Source organism: Cherax quadricarinatus, chromosome 63 (assembly GCF_038502225.1).
Source record: "Cherax quadricarinatus isolate ZL_2023a chromosome 63, ASM3850222v1, whole genome shotgun sequence".
Taxonomy (NCBI): Eukaryota; Metazoa; Arthropoda; class Malacostraca; order Decapoda; family Parastacidae; genus Cherax; species Cherax quadricarinatus.
The window spans coordinates 22,424,503-22,448,266 of record NC_091354.1 but is presented as its reverse complement, the minus strand read 5'-3'; the positions used below and the strand labels follow the sequence as shown (position 1 = coordinate 22,448,266).

The following is a 23,764-nucleotide window of genomic DNA, read 5'->3' as shown; positions in this document are numbered from 1 at the left end:
TCTCTCCAGGTAAACCGGTTTCCAAGGTAGTCACACGCAGTACTGGCCATCTTTGAACTGTACATGGTTCAAGTAATCCTGATAAGTCTCTTTGTCTTTAGGAGGCTGTTGATCACCCTTAATCCCTACTACATCCAGATCCCTTAATTTATGAACTGGCTCACTGTCGACTATGCTGCCTTGAATTTCCGATACGTCCCTGATAGGACCCCTCAGGGCACTCTCTCTCCCAGGTGTCGCTGAGAAATGAGCCAGTATCCTGCCTCCTACAATATACCTTGCTGGAGTCTTGTACATACCAATACTCTCCTTGATAGTCCTTCTCATGGACAAATTCGTCAATGTAGTCCACCCACACCAAAATTCCCACCTCCCTGATGTTGTAAGTGGCAGCTTCATGCCTAACTAACTCCCTCAAACGTTTTGCTGTTGCAGCCAGATACTTGGCAGCAATGATTTCAGGCAGCTTCTTCACTATCTTTCGGCGATGTCCGCTCAATTTAACTGAGACATCTACAAGGTGATAAGACCTGGGTGGGTTCGAGCCACCAAACACCTCCAAAATCATGTTCATATTGTTATCCGATCTTAATTTCAACTTGGCTGCTAGTGTCTCTGTTATCAAGTGTCAGTGGAACGCCTTCCAACTGAACAAAAGAAACTAATGGAAAAATAAATAAAGAAATGATTTAAGGAAAAACAAGATAAAATGATTTTTGAGAATTTTACTTAAAATTTAAATATAATAAAAAAAATATGGCCTTCAATTCAGGTAGTTGGGTAGGAGTAGGTATGGCCCTAGATAGTTCCTCTGATGTTATTTATGTAGGTTATCCTGGGCAGATGGTAATCCGATGTTCTGGAATCTCCTACCACTTGGATGGAGCACAAGTAGTATAGGTAAGGGCCGGTAGTTGTAGAATAATGTTAATAAGTATTATTAACACACGTCTTGCCCCTTTATCTGGCGTCTATCCTGGAAGACCACGCCAGGAACAGAGCTGACAAATAAGAGAAAATAAAACTGGTTACCCATAGTCATGATAATATAACATCTAAGAAAGAAAAAGAATGATAAAGGCCAAAATCATTACTGGTAACCAGCAAACACTAGAAAAGAACAAACAGTAATACTCCTGGTAGATCACCCTACCTGATTAGGAGAAGAGTGGAGGCGAAGTGACTCTCCAAACTTCCATCCACACCAGGTAAGGTCAATATTACCAGGAGTAGAAACTTTAACAAATCGGACACCAGGAACTAGTTTTGCCCCAGCCCGCCAGAGAGGGGGGGGTGTGTGCGCGCGCAACGTAACTCTCTAATGGTTCCTGGTTGCCCGAACAACCTTAACCCCACTTACACCTACTTTTCCCTCACATCAAGGACCTCAGCATTAAAAAACAGTTAGGTTGTTTTCTACTTTTTCCCATTCTCAACCATTGCCATTATGGTGGGTAGGGCCAAAGAACCTTGAAACTGTTCACTTAGACCAGTGGTTCCCAAACTTTTTCAGCTTGTTACCCAATTTAACATGCCACATAAAGCATGTTACCCCTTTCACAAAATGTTGTTATTATTGATATATATGGCTAAACGTGAACGTATACAGCCTCGCATACTCTGCTAATCCTAGCAAAACCATTGAAAACGTAAGAACCACACATACATTATATATAAAATTAATAATAGCTACAAATTCACAGTAACAGTGGGTAAATACTAACTATATACTGCACAGGGCAGTACACATACATACCAGCTTATGTCTACCTCGGCTGATGCTCACAGATAAACTGACAGTGTGAAATAGAGGCAGCCTCAGGAAGTGAGTGACGTGTACTGGACAGGTCGATCTGGGCTACTGAGTGACTTGTCCTGAAGCATACTTGTCAAAATACTTTTGGGTTTCCACACACTTAGCTATATATTTCTTCTTTTCTAATACAGTATATTAGTTTTTGATGTTTATTGTTATTTGGTTTAACTTTATTACTTACTTATAATAGGTTTACTTTACAACTTTATATACTAAGACAAAGTTAACAATAATCCTCATACCGGGTACCGCATTGTTTTCTTGATTTTCAGAATTCATAACTTTTTTTCTGTCACCCCTCCATTACCCCCCAAAAATGGTTAAATTACCCCCAGGGGGTAATTTACCCCCAGTTTGGGAACCACTGTTTTATTCAATCGGAAGCTCAGGGAAGGTGGGGAGTGACATGCGTGTGAGATAAGATAAGAGGTTTCGTTCGGATTTTTAACCTCTGTGGGATAGCCACCAAGGATAACCCAAGAAAGTCAGTGCATCATCGAGGACTGTCTAACTTATTTCCATTGGGGTCCTTAATCTTGTCCCCCAGGTTGTGACCCACAGCAGTCAACTAACACCCAGGTACCTATTTGCTGCAAGGTGAACAGAACAGGTGTAAGAAAACGTGTCGAAATGTTTCCACCCTCAGGGAATCGAACCCAGGCCCTCCGTATGTGATGTGGTAGCTTTAGCTACCAGGCCACCTAGGCATGGAAATCATATTCCATGCAATTTACTTTTGTGAATGTCTTGGTATTGTGAGGAAATGATTCGGTAAGGTAATTCGATTAGTAGGAGGGGATGGGTTACAGGTATTGCGGGATATAAGCGGTGTGGGAGTGCAGGTAAGGAACACAGTGGCATATTTGGTAACTGATTTCGTGTTCACATCATGGGCAAGGAGGGATTTGGGTGTTAGCAGCGACATTTTACAGGGTTAAGTGTGCCGCAATAGGGAAGTTTATGGTGTGGGATGGGAGAATGAATTTTCGGAGGGCTATCAGGAATTAAGGCTGCGGGATCTATGAAATTTGTAAAGTCAAAAGTAGAAATGGGCTAGTCTCCCGAGTGGGAGGCGGGGGGGGTATGAGTGTGAGCATTAGTATGCTAGTATTATGAGGTCCATTAAATTATGTGATAATCACAGCAGCGTGAGTGAGGAGTGACCGACGTTATTCTTGTCTGAATCTTTATGTGTGAAAATTGGAATTTCTAGCCCTGTGACACATTATAAGCGTGTGTTTTTGTAAATTTATACACTCTGGGAAAGCCCATTGCATGTTCAACTGTCGGCCACGAGGTATAGCCGTGGTACTGGTAGGCTTAGTTCATGTGTGTGTGTACATTATCTGTGTTTTTTTTTTTTTGTACATGTGACGTCTCCCTTAAGACAGAGGTTTTAATACATCATTGCTTACTAGCTTGAAAAGGATTCTGAAACCTTAAGTATTTACATAGCCTCTTATTATGTGTGGCACAGCATTGTGTCTTTCAGATGTACCCTATCAATGGAATGTACATGTACTATGAGGAATTTTGTAATATATAAGAATTATCATTGTATTTGAGGTGCGTAATGACATTTTATACCACTGTTTTCGCTATGTAATTTTGTCGGTTGTTTTTATGTACTATGTCTTAAATAAAATAAAAAAATCTTTCTATTATTAATGTGTGAGGCAGTGCGCATTATGATACAAACAATTTATGATAAAATCAATCACACTTTTTTAGTTCGTTAGTTCATTTAATCTATTATTAATGAGGTAGTACAATTAGTTATACAAACATATATTACTAAGTGTGAAATATTGGCTTAATAGTTAAGGGATAATAAAGTATTTGGGTGTGTTGCTTGGAATTTGGCTAGTGTTTAGCATGGTGCAGGTGTGTTTGTTATCGAGAGACGAGATGATTTTTTTATATGGTCGTAAACTGATTTATGGGCAGACGACCTCGTACTATTTTAGGCAGAGAGTTCCAGATCTTAGGGCCCTTTATGTGCATTGGGATGGACACGAGGGATGTCAAGAAGTGCTTCGTGCCTCGCGTTATGCCTGTGGGTTCTGTTGAAGCTCTCTAGTAGTAGTTTGAGTGGAGGGTTGATATTGGAGTTTAATGTTCTGTATATGTAGTAGGCATAATAATAAGTATCTATATTAAATAAGTGATGTTTTTGAAGAGACGTGGGGTGTGTTGTCTGGCACTGGAGTTTGTGATCATCCGCACTGCCGCTTTTTGTTGAGCTATTAAAGGTTTGAGGTGACTGGCCATGGTAGATCCCCAAGCATAAATACCATGGGTGAAGTTAGGGTATATTATAGAGTGATATGGTAAGGAGGGCCCTTTGGGGTACATAATATCGTATCTTGGAAAGCACACATACTGTGGTCAGTGGTCATTCATCAGTGGTCAGTCGTCATGAAAGGTTCCAGGCCCTGAGCTGAGGGATTAGTGTGGAGGGCTACAAAGCCATGACTTGTATCTGAAGTATTTCAAAATTTGAGGTTTGAGTGTTGAAGGTGGTGGTCCTGCTTCTCCAGGAGACCTAGAAATTTGCCCTCAGTGTGTCTGGTAATGGATAAACCATTTATCGATATGTTTAGCTGGATATTTGAGGTTCTGTTTCCAAGAAGCATGAAGTAGGTTTTGTCTATATTAACAGTTAGTTTACACAAATAACCCGCATATAGAAGAGAAGAGCTTACGACGAGGAGGAGCCAGTCAAATACAAAGAAAGGGGAGCACTGCAAGGGAGCTAGGTGCCCACTGAGGGAGAACAAGTGCATAGAGGTGGGAGGAAGCGCAAGTGATGAAATAAATAATGAAGGAACAGAAACACGCGACAAAACAAAGACAAAAAAGGAAAGAGGAAAGGGGAAAAGGGAGAAGAAAAAATAAGGAATCAGGTTAAGTCACTGGTGTTCTGAAGTTTGGAGCATTTTACAATGTAGTGGGAGAGGAAGGCATCTACAGAGACGAAGCCAGGGCTAAGATTCATACAAGGAAAGTTGTGTATTAGAGAGGATTCAACTAGATGGCGACTGTTCGAGATGGAAGTAGGGAAGACAGTTTTAGCGGAAGACCAGTCAATAGGATGTCTGTGATCTCTGACGTGACAGAAAAGAGCATTGTTAGTGTCGGCAAGCCTAACACTATTTTTGTGCTCTCTAAGTCTGTCAGAAAGAGGTCGGCCAGTTTCTCCAAAGTATTGAAGAGGACAGGAGGAGCAAGAAATAGAGTAGACACCAGGAAGATCTGTACAGGCAGGAGAGGTATGAACGAGATTAGTGCAAAGATTGTTAGTCTTCGGAAAGTAAGCTTGATGTCGAAGGGGTGCAGAGAATTGTTGAGATTAGAAAGACCGGAAATGTAGGGAAGGCTGAGGACAGAAGAGTTCCCAGGAGTAGAGAGTTTGGGAGAGAAGAAATTACGTTTAGCACGTGAGAAGGCAGAGTCTATGAAATGGGAAGGGTAGCCAAGATGGGAAAACGAATTATGAAGATTGGAAATTTCTGCTGGAAGGAACTGAGGGTCACAGATGCGTAGGGCACGGAGAAAGAGGGAGATAAGAACACTTTTCTTGACAGGGGAAGCATGATAGGAAAAGTAGTGAATGTACATGCCACTGTGCATAGGTTTTCGATAAATGGAAAAGGAAAAACCTGTTTCTGATCGGTGAACATTGATATCAAGAAAAGGAAGCAAGGAACTAGATTCCCATTCAGCTTTAAACTTAATGGAAGGGGCAAGATTATTAAGAGCTTCGAGAAAAGGTTGGAAGAGACTGGAATCATGAGGCCACAGAGCAAAGATGTCATCCACATAGCGGAGCCAGAGAGAAGGTTGCACATCGATGGCAGGAAGAACAGTCTCGAAATATTCCATGTAATGATTAGCAAGGACAGGAGAGAGAGGAGAGCCCATAGCGACACCGAAGGATTGAGAATAGTATTTCCCTTGGATGGAAAAGGAATTAGAGTCCACACAGAGGCTGATAAGATCAAGGAAGACTTCAGTAGGTATAGGGAGACGTAGAAACCCTTCAAGGGCCTTATCTCTAAGGAAATCAAGGACATCATCAAGAGGGACATTGGAGGAGAGGGACTCAACGTCAAGACTAAGCATCTTACAGGTTGGGAGAGAGCGAACCCGTTCAATGAAGTCTTGAGAGTGACGGAGGTGGGCAGGAGAAAAAGTACCAAGAAAGGGAGTGAGGGTTTTTGCCAACCAAGAAGCAAGAGAATAAGAAACAGAACCTCAGGATATGATAGGACGAAGAGGAATATCAGGTTTATGAGTTTTGGGATGGCCATGGAAATAGGGAAGAGAGGGACAGATGACACGAAACCGTTGAACAAGGTCAAAGTCAGGAGGACAGAGGTCGGAGAGAGTCCTTAGTTTCTTGTTGAAGGTTCTCCTGATGCGATCAAGAGGGCTGGAAACGAGAGGAGTGTAGGAACGTGAGTCAGCGCAGCTTTATGGAGGTAATCCTATCGATCAAGGATAACTACCGAATTACCTTTGTCAGAAGATAGTACGGCAATGTTAGTGTTAGATTTAAGAGAAGAAGGGGCAAGTTGGTAACGGCGTGGAAGGTAGTGATTCTTAGAAAACAGACTAACAAGAGCAGGAAGGAGAGCACCACGAAAAGTGGACAAGTCAGGAAGATTACGGGATCGAGATTGACGAAAGGAATCAAAAGAGCTAATCAGGGCAATACCAGCGCGAGGGGTAGGCGAAGTGGCAAAGGAAAGACCAAAACCAAGAAGTTCAAGCTCATACTGAGAGAGTGAGACAGAAGACAGGTTAGTAACACAGTCGGTGAGGGAGAATTTAGACCAAAGGCTAGCTGAGATGAGACGTTGAAGTTTATTCTGTAGTTTGGAAGAATTAATTTGTGTATTCAGGCGAGCAGTGTCAAAGGCAATGATAGAGAGAAGGTTACAGAGATCTTGTGGTAGAGCCACAAAGAGAGCACGTTGACGCTGATGGAAAGTAAAAAAGGCATCTTCAACCTGTGATTTAGTAGAAAGAATGAGCTGTTGAAGTAGGAGACGGGCATGATCAGGAAAGGGAGTGCCCAGTGGGTTGGGTTTCAGGAAATGGGAGAAAGAAGGGGGCAGAACTTGTTCAGCAAGACAGTCACGTAGGAAGCGAAGCTGGTTCTTACGACGCCTTGTAGCAATAAGAGCAGCCTCATCAGATCGAAAGAAGGGTTTAAAAGAGGGAAGAACATTAAAAAAGTTGGAGAGAATATGACGCTTAACTGCGGGGTCCATGAATAACAAAAAAAGGCACAATACGGTGACTGGAACGATACACAAATAACCCGCACATAGAAGAGAGGAGCTTACGACGACGTTTTGGTCCAACTTGGACCATTTACAAAGTCACACTAACCAGAAGTGGGGCACTACGGCTATATATAGGCAGAAAGAGGTAGTGGTGGTAGTAGTAGTAGTATTAGTAGTATTAGTAGTAGTAGTAGTAGTAGTAGTAGTAGTAGTAGAAGTAGTAGGGAATTAAGGAGGAGGAGCCAGTCAAATACAAAGAAAGGGGAGCACTGCAAGGGAGCTAGGTGCCCACAGAGGGAGAGCAAGTACACAGAGGTGGGAGGAAGGGGAAGTGATGAAATAAATAATGAAGGAACAGAAACACACGACAGAAAAAAAGACAAAAAAGGAAAGAGGAAAGGGGACCGAAACGTCGTCGTAAGCTCCTCTCTTCTATGTGCTGGTTATTTGTGTATCGTTCCAGTCACCATATTTTGCCTTTTTTGTTATTTAACAGTAAGTTTGTTGGTAGTCATCCAGTTTGATATTTTATGTAGCTCATTGTGTTACTAAGAATAGCAGAGTTTGGATGGGAGAAGACATAAGTAGTGTCATCAGCAAACAGAACTGGTTTAAGGAGTTGCGATGCATTTAGGAGGTCATTGATGTAAATAAGAAAGTAAAGGGCCTAGCACACTTCCCTGTGGCACTCCATCAACTACAGACTGTATATTGAAGCTTACGCCATTTTTGTAAACATACTGGTGCCTACCACTAAGATTAGATTTTAGATAGTTGAGCGAGTGTTCTCTGACGTTGTAGTGTTCTAGTTTTAGGCGCAAGATATTGTGGTCGACAGTATCAAATGCATTCCGTAGGTCTATGAAGAGTCCCAGATGATATTCACATTAACAAAAATAGGCACAATACCGTGATTGGAACGATACACAAATAACCCGCACATAAAAGAGAGAAGCTTACGACGACGTGTCGGTCCGACTTGGACCATTTACAAAGTCACACTAACCAGAAGTGGAGCAGGATGGCTATATATAGGCAGGAAGAGGTGGTGGTAGTAGTAGTAGTAGCAGAAGAATGGTATATAATACCGACAAGATGAAATTAAGACACATGCGCAACACCCGGGCATCCCTATCATAGACGTTTCGCCATCCATCCAGCCACTAGATGGCGAAACATCCACAACAAAGACACCCAGACGTCGCACATGTGTCTTAATTTCATCAGTAGTAGTAGTAGTACTAGTAGTAGTAGTAGAGGTAGTAGTAGTGGTAGTGGTAGAAGTGGGGAATAAGGAGGACGAGCCAGTCAAATACAAAGGAAGGGGAGCACTGCAAGGGACCTAGGTGCCCACAAGGAAGCTAGGTGCCCACAAGGGAGCTAGGTGCCCACAAGGGAGCTAGGTGCCCACGAGGGAGCTAGGTGCCCACAGAGGGAGAGCAAGCGCACAGAGGTGCGTGAAAGGGGAAGTGGTGAAATAAATGAAGAAGGAACAGAAACACGACACAGAAGAGAGAAAGATAACCCAGAGAAGAAAAAGGAAAGAGGAAAGGGGAAGAGGCAGAAGAAAAAGAAAAAAGAAAAAAAAGAAAAAATGAGGAGTCAGGTTAAGTCAAGGGTGTTCTGAAGTTTGGAACATTTTGCAATGTAGTGGGAGAGGAAGGCATCTACAGAGACGAAGCCACGACTAAGATTCATACAAGGAAAGTTGTGTATGAGAAAAGGATTCAACTAGACTTCGGCTGTTCGAGTTGAAAGTAGGAAAGACAGTTTTAGCAGAAAACCAGTCAATAGGATGGCTATGATCTCTGACGTGACAGAAAAGAGCATTGTTAGTGTCGGCAAGCCTAACACTATTTTTGTGCTCCCTAAGTCTGTCAGAAAGAGATCGACCAGTTTCTCCGAGGTATTGAAGAGGACAGGAGAAGCAAGAAATAGAGTAGACACCAGGAACATCTGTAGATGGAGGAGAGGTATGAACGAGATTAGTGTGAAGAGTGTTAGTCTGACGGAAGGTAAGCTTCATGTCTAAGGGACTTAGAGAATTGTTGAGATTAGAAAGACCGGAAATGTAGGGAAGGCAGAGGATAGAAGAGTTCCCAGGAGTAGAGAGTTTGGGACAGAAGAAATTACGTTTAGCACGTGAGAGGGCAGAGTCTATGAAAAGGGAAGGGTAGCCAAGACGGGAAAACGAATTATGAAGAGTGGAAATTTCTGCTGGAAGGAACTGAGGATCACAGATGTGGAGGGCACAGAGAAAGAGGGAGATAAGAACACTTTTCTTGACAGGGGAAGCATGATAGGAAAAGTAGTGAATGTACATGCCACTATGCATAGTTTTTCGGTAAACGGAAAACAAAAAACATGCATCTGAGCAGTGGACATGGACACCACGGAAAGGAAGCAAGGAATTAGATTCCCATTGAGCTTTAAACTTAATGGAAGGGGTAAGATTATTAAGAGCTTCAAGAAAAGGATGGAAGAGACTGGAGTCATGAGGCCACAGAGAAAACATGTCATCCACATAGCAAAGCCAGAGTGAAGGTTGCACATCGAGGGTAGGAAGAAGAACAGTCTCGAAGTATTCCATGTAAAGATTAGCAAGGACAGGAGAGAGAAGAGAGCCCATAGCGACACCGAAGGTTTGAGAATAATATTTCCCTTGGAAAGAAAAGGAATTAGAGTCCACACAGAGGCGGATAAGATCAAGAAAGACATCAGTAGGCATAGGGAGATGTAGAAACCCTTCATGGGCCTTCTCTCTAAGGAAATCAAGGACATCATCAAGAGGGACACTGGTGAAGAGGGACTCAACCTCAAGACTAAGCATCTTACAGGTTGGGAGAGAGCGAACCCGTTCAATGAAGTCTTGAGAGTGACGGAGGTGGGCAGGAGAAAAAGTACCAAGAAAGGGAGTGAGGGTTTTTGCCAACCAAGAAGCAAGAGAATAAGAAACAGAACCTCTAGAGGATGTGATAGGACGAAGAGGAATATCAGGTTTATGAGTTTTCGAAAGGCCATAGAAATAGGGAAGAGAGGGACAGATGACACGAAACCATTGAACAAGGTCAAAGTCAGGAAGACAGAGGTCGGAGAGAGTCCATAGTTTCTTGTTGAAAGTTCTCTTGATGCGATCAAGAGGGTTGGAAACGAGAGGAGTGTAAGTACGTGAGTCAGAGAGCAAGACATCAGCTTTATGGAGGTAATCCTTGCGATCAAGGATAACTACCGAATTACCTTTGTCAGAAGATAGTATGACAATGATAGTGTTGGATTTAAGATAAGAAAGGGCAAGTTGGTAACGGCGTGGAAGGTGGTGATTCTTCGGAAACAGACTAGCAAGAGCAGGAAGGAGAGCTCCACGAAAAGTGGACAAGTCATGAAGATTACGTGAGCAAGATTGACGAAAGGAATCAAAAGAGCTAATCAGGGCAATACCAGCGCGAGTAGTAGGCGAAGTGGCAAAGGAAAGACCAAAACCAAGAAGTTCAAGCTCATACTGAGAGATTGAGACAGAAGACAGGTTAGTAACACAGTCGGTGAGGGAGAATTTAGACCAAGGGCTAGCTGAGATGAGACGTTCAAGTTTATTCTGTAGTTTGGAAGAATTAATTTGTGTATTCAGGCAAGCAGTGTCAAAGGCAATGGTAGAGAGAAGGTTACAGAGATCTTGTGGTAGAGCCGCAAAGAGAGCACGTTGACGTTGACGGAAAGTAAAGAAGGCATCTTCAACCTGTGATTTAGTAGAAAGAATGAGCTGTTGAAGTAGGAGACGGGCATGATCAGGAAAGGGAGTGCCCAATGGGTTGGTTTTCAGGAAGTGGGAGAATGAAACGGGCAAAACTTGTTCAGCAAGACAGTCATGTAGGAAGCGAAGCTGATTCTTACGATACCTGGTAGCAATAAGAGCAGCCTCATAAGATAGAAAGAGTGGTTTAAAAGAGGGAAAAAAACCCCCACAACCACCCTCCCACCTCACCTACTACCCCCTCCCCTTGCTACCTGAGCCTCAGGCAGTAGCACCTTCACCTGATGCTTGAATGGACAGAGGAATGAATGGAGGTGTGTGTGTGTGTACTCACCTATATGTAGTTGCAGGGGTCGATTCATAGCTCCTCTGTGTGTGTGTGTGTGTGTGTGTGTGTGTGTGTGTGTGTGTGTGTGTGTGTGTGTGTGTGTGTGTGTGTGTGTGTGTGTGTGTCTGTGTGTCTGTGTGTCTGTGTGTCTGTGTGTCTGTGTATGTAGCAGGCGAGGACTGTAGGTGTTAGGAGACTAACAGTCAGGTACCTACTTACTGATAAATAAGACACATGTTGAACATTAAAATGGTATAAAATACCGACAGGTTGTTAGGTAAGACACATATGCAACAGTTAGGTATCTTTATTTCGAAACGTTTCGCCTACACAGTAGGCTTCTTCAGTCGAGTACAGAAAAGTTGATAGAAGCAGAAGATACTTGAAGACGATGTAATCAGTCCATCACCCTTAAAGTTTTGAGGTGGTCAGTCCCTCAGTCTGGAGAAGAGCATTGTTCCGTTGTCTGAACCAATATGAAGTTGAAGTGACAGAATGTTCAGTGGTCAGTCGTCACGTGAGGTCACAGACCCTGAGCTGCTTTGGGGATTAGCGTGGACGGTTACAAAGCATGGCTTGCTTCTGCAGTGTTTTAAAAACTGAGGTTGGAGAGTTGAAGGAGGAGGTCTTGCTTCTCCAGAAGGAGATTAGGAGGCTGAAGGTCCACCTCAATGGGCCTGGGAGAGAGTGTTGGCTGGAGTTGTGGGGAATGAGGCTTCTAGCAGTGAGGTGCAGTCTCTCGCTGTGAGGAGGCTGTAGGTGGGGAGGTAGCAACGGCTACCAGCAGTGAGGTGCAGTCCAGCACCTGCTACAAGTGGCGAGTGGTAACCAGTAATGGGAGGAGAATCAGAATAAGGAAAGTTAAGAGTGAAGATCTGAAGGTAGGAAATCGCTTCTCTGTTCTTCAGGATGAATGTACTTCAGTGGCCAGTGAAGGTAAGGGTACTACTGCCCCTGCTAACAGAGGTAAGCACATTCTTGTGGTTGGTGACTCTCAGGTAAGATATATTGACCGTGCTTTTTGTAATAGGAATAAGAAGATGAGAGATAGTGTGCTTCCCTGGAGCTGGTGTTGGGGACATAGTTAACAGGCTGGATAATATCATGTCAGGTAATGGGAACAAGCCGTTATCTGTCTCAGTGCTGGTGGAAATGATATTGGGAAGGGTAGGAGAGAAGAGCTGCTAGATAAGTACAGGTCAGCTATAGCTTTTATTAAGTCTAAGGGAGGGGTCCCAATCATATGTAGCATCTTGCCTAGAAGGGGAGTAGGAAATGAATGGTTGTCTAGGGCAATTGGTGTAAATTGCTGGCTAGACAGATACTGCAAGGAACTTGCAATCCCATTCATTGACAACTGGAACAACTTTTATAGCAAACATGATATGTATGCAAGGGATGGGGTACATCTCTCTGGGGCTGGGGTGGTAGCACTTGCAAACTCAATTGAGAAGGCCATTGGTGAAATGCCTATGATTTTAAACTGATAGAAGATAGAGGTATGGGTGTGTGTGGGAAACAAGCAGGTTGCAACACTAGGGTTGGAAACAGTATATGTATAAAAGGCATTCAGCATGAAGTTATAAATAAAGACAATAGATCAGGTCAGCAAACAAAGGGGGACAGCAGAGGGCAGCAAGGGACTAGCTCCCTTAAGGTTTACTATACTAATAGCAGGAGTGTAAGAAATAAGATAGATGAGCTAAGATTAATTGCAAGTGCAGGAAACATAGATATTATTGCTATAACAGAGACCTGGCTCAATCTGAAAAATAGAGAGATGCCCTCTGAATGTCACATACAAGGCTATAAATTATTCCACACTGACAGGGTCAACAGGAAGGGTGGTGGAGTAGCGATGTATGTCAGAGACAATTTAAATTGTTGTGTTAGACAAGATATAAAATTAGAAGCGTCGGTCACTGAATCTGTTTGGTTACAGCTTCTCGAGGGCCGAGAAAAACTAATTTTGGGTGTGATTTACAGGGCCCCAAATCTTGATAGGGAGTGCAGTAAACTTCTATGGGACGAAATTCGTAAGGCTAATGGGAGATTTCAACTATAGACAGATTGACTGGAGCAATTTGACAGGAAATTTAGAGTCAGGTGACTTTCTTGATACGATCCAGGATTGTTTTTTAAAACAGTTTGTGACAGAGCCAACGAGGGGAAATAACCTCCTTGACTTAGTTCTTGCCAGTAGGGAAACACTAATTAATAATCTTGAGGTTAGTGATGAGCTTGGGGAAAGTGATCACAAATCACTCAGTTTTAATATATCATGGAATTCCCCTAATAATGGCAATCAAGTCTCCGTCCCTGACTTTCGCTTGGCTGATTTCATAGGACTGAAAAATTACTTAGGTGGGCTGAACTGGAATGACCTGACTAAGGGTCAGATAGGTGGTGATGGTTGTCGATATGACGCTTTCCAGGGCATAGTTCTAGCTGCTCAGTCAAATTATGTTCCAAATAGGGAAATCAGATCAAACAAAAATGATCCTAAATGGATGAACAATAGATTAAAATATCTCATTGGTCAAAAGAGAGGCATATATAGGCAAATCAAAAGAGGAGAGTGGCAATTAAGAAATCAATATATTCAGTTAAAGAGAGAAATAAAAAAGGGAATTAGAAAAGCAAAAAGAGATTATGAGGTTAAAGTTGCAAGAGAATCGAAGACTAACCCAAAAGGATTCTTTCAGGTATACAGAAGTAAGATCAGGGACAAGATAGGCCCACTCAAAAGTTCCTCGGGTCAGCTCACTGACAGTGATAAGGAAATGTGTAGAATTTTTAACACATACTTCCTCTCAGTTTTTACACAGGAGGATACCAGCGATATTCCAGAAATGATAAATAATGTAGAACAGGACGATAATAAACTGTGCACGATTAGGGTCACAAGTGACATGGTCCTTAGGCAAATAGATAAATTAAAACCAAACAAATCCCCAGGCCCTGATGAACTGTATGCAAGGGTTCTAAAGGAATGTAAAGAGGAGCTTAGCACACCTTTGGCTAATCTTTTCAACATATCACTACAAACTGGCATGGTGCCAGATAAGTGGAAAATAGCAAATGTGATACCTATTTTCAAAGCAGGTGACAGGTCCTTAGCTTCGAACTAGAGACTAATAAGCCTAACCTCCATAGTGGGAAAATTTATGGAGTCAATAATTGCCGAGGCAGTTTGTAGTCACCTTGAAAAGCATAAATTAATCAACGAATCTCAGCATGGTTTTACAAAGGGGCGTTCCTGCCTTACGAATTTATTTACTTTTTTCACTAAGGTATTTGAGGAGGTAGATCATGGTAATGAATATGATAGTGTATATGGACTTCAGTAAGGCTTTTGACAGGGTCCCACATCAGAGACTATTGAGGAAAATTAAGGCACATGGAATAGGAGGAGAATTTTTTTCCTGGATAGAGGCATGGTTGACAAATAGGCAGCAGAGAGTTTGCATAAATGGGAAGAAATCAGAGTGGGGAAGCGTCACGAGTGGTGTTCCACAGGGGTCAGTGTTGGGCCCCCTGTTGTTCACAATCTACATAAACGACATAGATGAGGGCATAAAGAGCGACATCATTAAGTTTGCCGATGACACCAAAATAGGCCGTCGAATTCATTCTGACGAGGACATTAGAGCACTCCAGGAAGATTTGAATAGACTGATGCAGTGGTCGGAGAAGTGGCAGATGCAGTTTAATATAGACAAATGCAAAGTTCTAAATGTTGGACAGGACAATAAACATGCCACATATAAACTAAATAATGTAGATCTTAATATTACGGATTGCGAAAAAGATTTAGGAGTTCTGGTTAGCAGTAATCTGAAACCAAGACAACAGTGCATAAGTGTTCGCAATAAAGCTAACATAATTCTTGGCTTCATATCAAGAAGCATAAATAATAGGAGTCCTCAGGTTGTTCTTCAACTCTATACATCCTTGGTTAGGCCTCATTTAGATTATGCTGCACAGTTTTGGTCACCGTATTACAGAATGGATATAAATGCTCTGGAAAATGTACAAAGGAGGATGACAAAGCTGATCCCATGTATCAGAAACTTCCCTATGAGGATAGACTAAGGGCCCTGAAACTGCACTCTCTAGAAAGACGTAGAATTAGGGGGGATATGATTGAGGTGTATAAATGGAAGACAGGAATAAATAAAGGAGATGTAAATAGTGTGCTGAAGATAAGATAAGATTTCGTTCGGATTTTTAACCCCGGAGGGTTAGCCACCCAGGATAACCCAAGAAAGTCAGTGCGTCATCGAGGACTGTCTAACTTATTTCCATTGGGGTCCTTAATCTTGTCCCCCAGGATGCGACCCACACCAGTCGACTAACACCCAGGTACCTATTTGCTGCTAGGTGAACAGGACAATAGGTGTAAGGAAGCGTGTCGGAATTTCCACCCGCCGGGAATCGAACCCGGGCCCTCCGTGTGTGAAGCGGGAGCTTTAGCCACCAGACCACCGGGCCACAGCCTAGACAGGACTCGCAGCAATGGTTTTAAGTTGGAAAAATTCAGATTCAGGAAGGATATAGGAAAGTACTGGTTTGGTAATAGAGTTGTGGATGAGTGGAACAAACTCCCGAGTACAGTTATAGAGGCCAGAACGTTGTGTAGCTTTAAAAATAGGTTGGATAAATACATGAGTGGGTGTGGGTGGGTGTGAGTTGGACCTGATAGCTTGTGCTACCAGGACGGTTGCCGTGTTCCTCCCTTAAGTCAATGTGACCTGACCTGACTGGGTTGGGTGCATTGGCTTAAGCCGGTAGGAGACTTGGACCTGCCTCGCATGGGCCAATAGGCCTGCTGCAGTGTTCCTTCGTTCTTATGTTCTTATGTTAGGCAACTTTATTCCGAAACGTAGGCAGGAACATTAGAGATGTGAAGACGATGTAATCAGTCCATCACCCTTGAAGTAGAATTTGAGGTTGTCAGTCCCTTAGCCTGGAGAAGTTCTGTTCCATAGTCAGGAACTATCTCAGATAGTTCCTGACTATGGAACTGAACTTCTCCAGGCTGAGGGACTGACAACCTCAAATTCTACGACTTCAAGGGTGATGGACTGATTACATCGTCTTCACATCTCTAATGTTCCTGCCTACATTCTGTATTCGACTGAAGAAGCCTACTGTGTAGGCGAAACGTTTCGGAATAAAGTTGCCTAACTGTTGCCTATGTGTCTTACCTACCAACATGGACAGTCACTGACAATACACTAACAATAAATAATGCAGCAGCAAGTGTAGCTGCAAATTTACAACCCTCAGAAAACACTAAACGACTGTAGTTTCTGACTACTAATGTGCGAAACTTGGGCATAAGTTTACATTTGACAATATAACCTTTATTTTCTACAAGTACATGTACAAGGTATACAGGCCTAGCTAACATCAGTAACATACTGCTATATAGAAAGTCGCTTGTTATGCAGAGCATTTCGGGCAAATTAGGTCAGTTTTGTCCCAGGATGCGACCCACACCAGTCCACTAACACCCAGGTACCCATTTTACTGATGGGTGAACATAGACAACCGGTGTATTATTACAATCAAAACTAAGCGCTAAACCCACAAGGGAATGTTTAATGTCGAGTCTTGACATGTGCCCAGTGACTTTATCAATACAGATTCTAGGACATAATATGAAGACAGTAGAACTATATACAAAAGATGAGGTAATCAGTCCCTCGGCCTACCAGTGACTGCCCTCGTCTGCTGCCCGTCCCTTCCACTGACGCCTATATAAACGTCAGTCTTCTTGCCTTTGCTCCAGATTCTCCTCCACCACGATGCTGTGAACACTAACTCCAAGGCCGAGGGACTGATTACCTCATCTTTTGTATATAGTTCTACTGTCTTCATATTATGTCCTAGAATCTGTATTGATAAAGCCACTGGATGGCGAAACGTCTACAATAAAGATATCCAGATGTTGCACATGTGTCTTAACTTTCATATTGTCGGTATTTTATACCTTTCTTACACAACACTGGAATTTTTATTATGGAAACGTTTCGCCAGCTGGCTGGCGAAACGTTTCCACAATGAAGATTTCCCAGGTGATGCACAAATGTCTTATTTATCATCTTGTCGGTTTTCTAAACCATTCAAAGTTATGTACCGATGATCAGGGGTTTATTTCAAGTTGGGTTAGGTAGGTTGCCTTAGGTTACTTTTTTTTTATCATTTGGAAAACAGGATAATATTTCAGCTGTGAAATCAGGATTATATTGTACAGTTTGAACTATAATGGTCAAAATCTGCCAGTTAACAGTTGTACATTTTTTACCGATTAAACCAAAATAGTTGTACATAATTGAAGGTCTTAGTTATGTTGAGATTATAGGCTCAAGTATTTATTATGCAAGTTTTCCAATATTAAATACGTTATGTAATTGGAGACAGTTATATTTTTGGGCTTATGGGGAGAAAGCATTTTGTTTTGGTAACCCAAAATTAAACGTAACCCAAAGTAACCTAAAATTAATTTTTAAATCTAGATTAAGTTAGGTTGGATTACTGTATTTTTTTTTCTTTGCCTGTCTATAGGTGTGTTTTCTCTTACGCACAAAATATAATTGTCTCCATTGCAAAATCAACTTTATGTTGACTCACGAAATCGTAATGACACGATTGCAAACAAACCATACCCCGGCCGGGATTGAACCCGCGGTCTAGTGGCTAACGCGACGGGCTGGAGTTTTGAGACTCTCTGACCGCGGGTTCAATCCCGGCTATGGTTTAACTTTATGTTCGAAATAATAATTAATTTTATTTTATTATTGGTATCAGATCCAGGTTGTTCAGTTTTTAGTTAGTTTAATATGTTTATTATGCACCCCATACCCATCCTGTGGGCGGTAGTCAAAAGATTACAGAGGTACATAATTGGTCCAGGGACTGGACTCCAAAGTTTTGATAGCTGAGCAAGTTACAGAGGTAATGAACTCACAATTTACAAAGGTAATGAACTCACAATTTACAAAGGTAATGAACTCCAGGTAGGTCTGGTCACAATCATGACAAGTTACAAAGGTATTTACAGATTACAGAGGTACGTAATGGGTCCAGGGACTGGGCCCCCAAAGTTTTGATAGCTGAACTAGGTACAAAGGTAATGAACTCACAAGTTACAAAGGTAATGAATTCTGTAGAATGGTTACTTACGTGAGGCGAATGCACTACCTCTGAACCATATACCATCTGTAAGCTTACACTAGTGATGACTTATGCAAATTACACCAAATTTCACCAAGGTTAATGCAGAAAAGTCAGATTCACTGGTCAACAATTTTTGAAAAGTTGTATGCTTCTCAAATGCGATTAGTTAATTCTTGTGTAATTTTTATGTTCTGGATCCAAATATCACATTGAAAAATGCTTATTGGCTGTAAGTTTAAAGATACAAGACATGTAATATTTGATTATTTTATTATAACGTACATGTCAGTATGTGTTAAATTCTAATCCGTACCTACTCTCTGCCATTTTGCTTGACGCTTATAGTGGGCTGAAGAATCATCTCTTGCCAATGTCCAGCAATAGTCTGCAAGCATTCTTGTCCCGCCATTTGCCCTGGTATCATTTTTCTTGGTTGAAATATCTTGGTAAAACCCTTCACCATGTGCATCACTAACTGCCCCACAGTTCGCTGGAAAAAGTCTAAATGAGAATCCAAAAAGTGGATTTTAAGTGACATGCTACATCCCATGTTCCTGTAAGCCTTGATGAGGTTTTCAACCAATTCTTCATAGTTGCCTTCCCTTCTGTTTCCAAGAAATCCCTTGGCCACTAACTTGAATGCTTCCCAAGCAACTTTCTCCTCCCCATGAAGGTCTGATCAAAGTCACTATCTTAAAAAGCTCTCGAATCTGAGGACCATTGAAGACTCCCTCTCTCATCTTAGCGTCGCTCAGTGAGGGGAATTTTGATGTTAAATACTTGAATCCCTGACCGGATTTGTCCAGAGGTTTTACATAGTTGTTCATGAGCCCCAGTTTTATGTGTAGTGGCGGTAGCAAAATTTTGTTTTGTTCAATGAGAGGTGGATGTTGAACATTTTTCATCCAAGGCTCCAATGATTGACGAGGTGGCCAGTCTCTCCTGATGTAGTGGGAACCTCTTGCACGGCTGCCCCATTCACATAGAAAGCAGCAGTATTTGGTGTATCCGCCCTGTTTGGCTAAGAAAATCATCTACCTTTCACCTCAAAATATAAACTTGGACATCACAACCACCTTCTATGACTGCTGGAACAATAATGGTCAGTCAGACTGTGAGTGTGGGAAGAAACACACTGCCACAAGACTTGGGACCAACTGTGACACGTAGGTGTATATTGAAAAGTAGAGCTAACAAACAATTTTAACCATGATATTCATTATCAGTGACCTAAAATTAGTTGGAAATTGCTACTCTGGTCTCGGAAGCATTTTGGTTGTTGACCAGTGAATTATATGACATATTGCACTATTCTTACATCTGTACTCTCTCAACTTGGTCTGGGCTGGGGAATTTGGGTACTTTGGACAGGTTGTCAATTTTGGCTCCCTTATTAACCTACACTGATATTCTTTGAAGTATTTCTTCAACACTTCTATAATGAAGGCAGATACGGACTAATTTTCTATTATGATTAATAAAGATATATAGTACCTTATTTTCATGCATTGAATATAACATTATAACTCCACATGGAATTGTGAAGATTATCCATTTCACTGTTTCTCCTTCACAAACGACTTGGCAATAACAATCACTAATATTTACTGTAAACAGAAGTAACAACATAAATTAAAAAAGTTAATGGATATATGGTTGAGTGTACAAATGTAACAGAAGGATAAATAGCACATGAAAAATATCTAACCAGGACAGGACTCCCACCAATGAATTCAAGTTGGAGAAATTTAGAATTAGAAAGGATATTGGGAAACATTGGTTTGGTAATGGTTGTAGATGAATGGAATAAACTCCCAGGTAGTACCACTGAGGCAAGAACTTTTACCATTTTTTGGTAGCTACCAGTAATTTTTCTTCTTGACTGACCAGTAACTCTTTGTTCACAGCATCCACAAGTTCATCTCCATCACCCGGCCATTTTCTACTTGCATGACTCCTCGCAAGATTGTGATGATGATTGTTGCAGCGTGGGTCTGGACCATCCTGTTCAACCTTACCCCGACTCCTCTCATAGGATTGACTAATACAAGTAAGATACATCTTTCATAAACAGTTGAACACAAATGGTGAAATAAATCCTAGACAAACTACTTTAAATAAATACTTTACTTTACTGTGTAGTAACTTATTGGCTGCAATGAACTCTTAAGAAAAAAGTAGTGTGTAAGGTTATTAGGCTTCATATAATTTAAAATTTTTATAAGTGTTTTGTTGGGGGCTTACTAAGGTAATCTTACCTTATTACTTAAGCATACATCACGTAGTGTTAAATTTACCTGTGTCTTCCATGAACTTGTCAGGTAGAACTTTCAAGTGGAATTAGTTTATCTAATATCCATTCTCCTTGATCCAAGTACCTCCTGTGAATTATATTCCCCACATCACCATTGATATTGCAGATAAATGGCTCAGAGAACCGACAAGTTGATAAATTAGACACGTGCAGCTCTTGGGTATCTTTATTGAGGAAACGTTTCGCCACACATGGCTTTATCAGCCCTATGCAAACAAGAATGTTGAAGATCAGAAGGAGTTTGAGGTAATCGGTTCCTCAACCTGGAGTCGATGTAATCAGTCCCTCAATCTTGAAAAGAATTCAGCATATGCGCGAAGAAGTGGCTTATGTACTGTATACAGATGTAAAGCAGTCATATGTGATACCACACTGGATAAATCCACATGTGGAAGTAGGTCATGCTTGTAGGTTAGGTAAGTGTTGAATTCTCTGCATCAAGATTCCAAGATGTTGCTGTGTCTGACAGGAATATAGATACAGGGAATTCTTCGTCTGCCTAACCTAAAGGCATGACCTACTTCCACATGTGGATTTGTCCAGTGTGGTATTACATATGACTGCTTCACATCTGTATACAGTACATAAGCCACTTCTTCGCACATATGCTGTATTTTTTCAAGATTGATGGACTGATAACATAGACTCCAGGTTGAGGAACTGATTATATCTGGGCCAGGCTCCATTCACTTGTTACTTTGCAATGATGTTATGTCTCTAATACGTTTTCTATGATACTTTAATAAGGTAATTCCTTGATTATGGTAATGTGATTATTATTTACTAGTCTAGTATGTTATTTATATATGTTTCTCTGGTTACTTTGATTAAATATGTCAGGATGGAAATAAATGGTATAAAATACCGACACAATAGAAATATAAACACTTAAGCAGTATGTGATCCTATATTGACAACGTTTCGCCCACACAGTGGGTTTTATCAAGTCCAAATATCACTCCAAACATGTCAGAAAGATTAGTGAAAAAACTGAATCTGGAAACATACTTAACTATTTGCAAATATAATATTATAACTAAAAAGTTTTGCGTAGTAATTTGATTAAATCAAAATATTAAATGTACGGGAGTTATTTCTTGGGTAGCTTTAGGTAGAGGTCGTTTTGATAAGGATCTGCCTCGCATGGGCCAGTAGGCCCTCTGCAGTGTTCCTCCATTCTTATGTTCTTATGTTCTTATTTAACAGTCTTCTTTTCTAGTTATTGACTTAGGATTTCTACTAGATTAAAACGTTTTCTTAGGCCTTAGGCTTAGTGAATAAGCTACGCCTACTAAAGAGTGGAAATACATCATAGTAAAGAGTCTAACGTTTTTATCAACAGGTAAACGGATGCTCTCCTTTTACGAACTTAATGAGGCTGTCAATCTTTCTTAGTTGGTGAGAAAACGAACTGAGTTATGACGGATTTTCATGAGTGCTAAGATGTACATTGTAAGTGAAGTACATGAGTGTACACGTTAGAGGAAAACGATATTGGAAGTATTGGCGAGAACAAATTTCACGTTTAAATGGGAGTACTAAGATCTATATGATGTGGGAGTGCTAGAGTGTACATGATGTGGGAGTGCTAGAGTGTACATGATGTGGAAGTGCTAGAGTGTCCATGATGTGGAAGTGCTAGAGTGTACATGATGTGGAAGTGCTAGAGTGTACATGATGTGGAAGTGCTAGAGTGTACATGATGTGGAAGTGCTAGAGTGTACATGATGTGGAAGTGCTAGAGTGTACATGATGTGGAAGTGCTAGAGTGTACATGATGTGGAAGTGCTAGAGTGTACATGATGTGGAAGTGCTAGAGTGTACATGATGTGGAAGTGCTAGAGTGTACATGATGTGGAAGTGCTAGAGTGTACATGATGTGGAAGTGCTAGAGTGTACATGATGTGGAAGTGCTAGAGTGTACATGATGTGGAAGTGCTAGAGTGTACATGATGTGGAAGTGCTAGAGTGTACATGATGTGGAAGTGCTAGAGTGTACATGATGTGGAAGTGCTAGAGTGTACATGATGTGGAAGTGCTAGAGTGTACATGATGTGGAAGTGCTAGAGTGTACATGATGTGGAAGTGCTAGAGTGTACATGATGTGGAAGTGCTAGAGTGTACATGATGTGGAAGTGCTAGAGTGTACATGATGTGGAAGTGCTAGAGTGTACATGATGTGGAAGTGCTAGAGTGTACACGCTAATGAAAGTACTAGGAAGAATGAGCTGTCAAAAAACCTAGAGTGTACATGATAATGTAAATACTAAAGTTTACATAATAAGGGAAATACTGTACTAGCGTGTACATGAGCTGATTACTGTACGTGGGTGTACTTAGGGGAAGCACTGTCTTATGTGTACATCACAAGGGAGGTACTATACTCTGGAACAGAATTTGTGATGTATATTAGAGTATACATCACAAAGGAGGTACTATACTAGAGTATACATCACAAGGGAGGTACTATACTAGAGTATACTTCACAAGGGAGGTACTATACTAGAGTATACTTCACAAGGGAGGTACTATACTAGAGTATACATCACAAGGGAGGTACTATACTAGAGTATACTTCACAAAGGAGGTACTATACTAGAGTATACATCACAAGGGAGGTACTATACTAGAGTATACTTCACAAGGGAGATACTATACTAGAGTATACTTCACAAGGGAGGTACTATACTAGAGTATACATCACAAGGAGGGTACTATACTAGAGTATACATCACAAAGAGGGTACTATACTAGAGTATACATCACAAGGGAGGTACTATACTAGAATATACTTCACAAGGGAGGTACTATACTAAAGTATACATCACAAGGGAGGTACTATACTAGAGTATATATCACAAGGGAGGTACTATACTAGAGTATACATCACAAGGGAGGTACTATACTAGAATATACTTCACAAGGGAGGTACTATACTAGAGTATACTTCACAAGGGAGGTACTATACTAGAGTATACATCACAAGGGAGGTACTATACTAGAGTATACATCACAAGGGAGGTACTATACTAGAGTATACATCACAAGGGAGGTACTATACTAGAATATACTTCACAAG

The 23,764-nt window shown here is 41.3% G+C and overlaps 1 protein-coding gene and 1 long non-coding RNA gene across 2 annotated transcripts in view; both read right to left on the bottom strand.

The window, feature by feature from the left end:
* The window catches only part of LOC128698274 (uncharacterized), a 930,221-nt gene that overhangs the window by 315,978 nt on the left and 590,479 nt on the right, over window positions 1–23,764 (bottom strand). The gene's annotated exons all lie outside the window — the stretch shown is intronic.
* On the bottom strand, window positions 711–1,371 carry LOC138854575 (uncharacterized). The gene is made up of 2 exons (XR_011393757.1): window positions 1,154–1,371; window positions 711–1,001 (listed from the first exon to the last, which is right to left on the bottom strand). It is a non-coding gene; the product is annotated as an uncharacterized lncRNA (long non-coding RNA).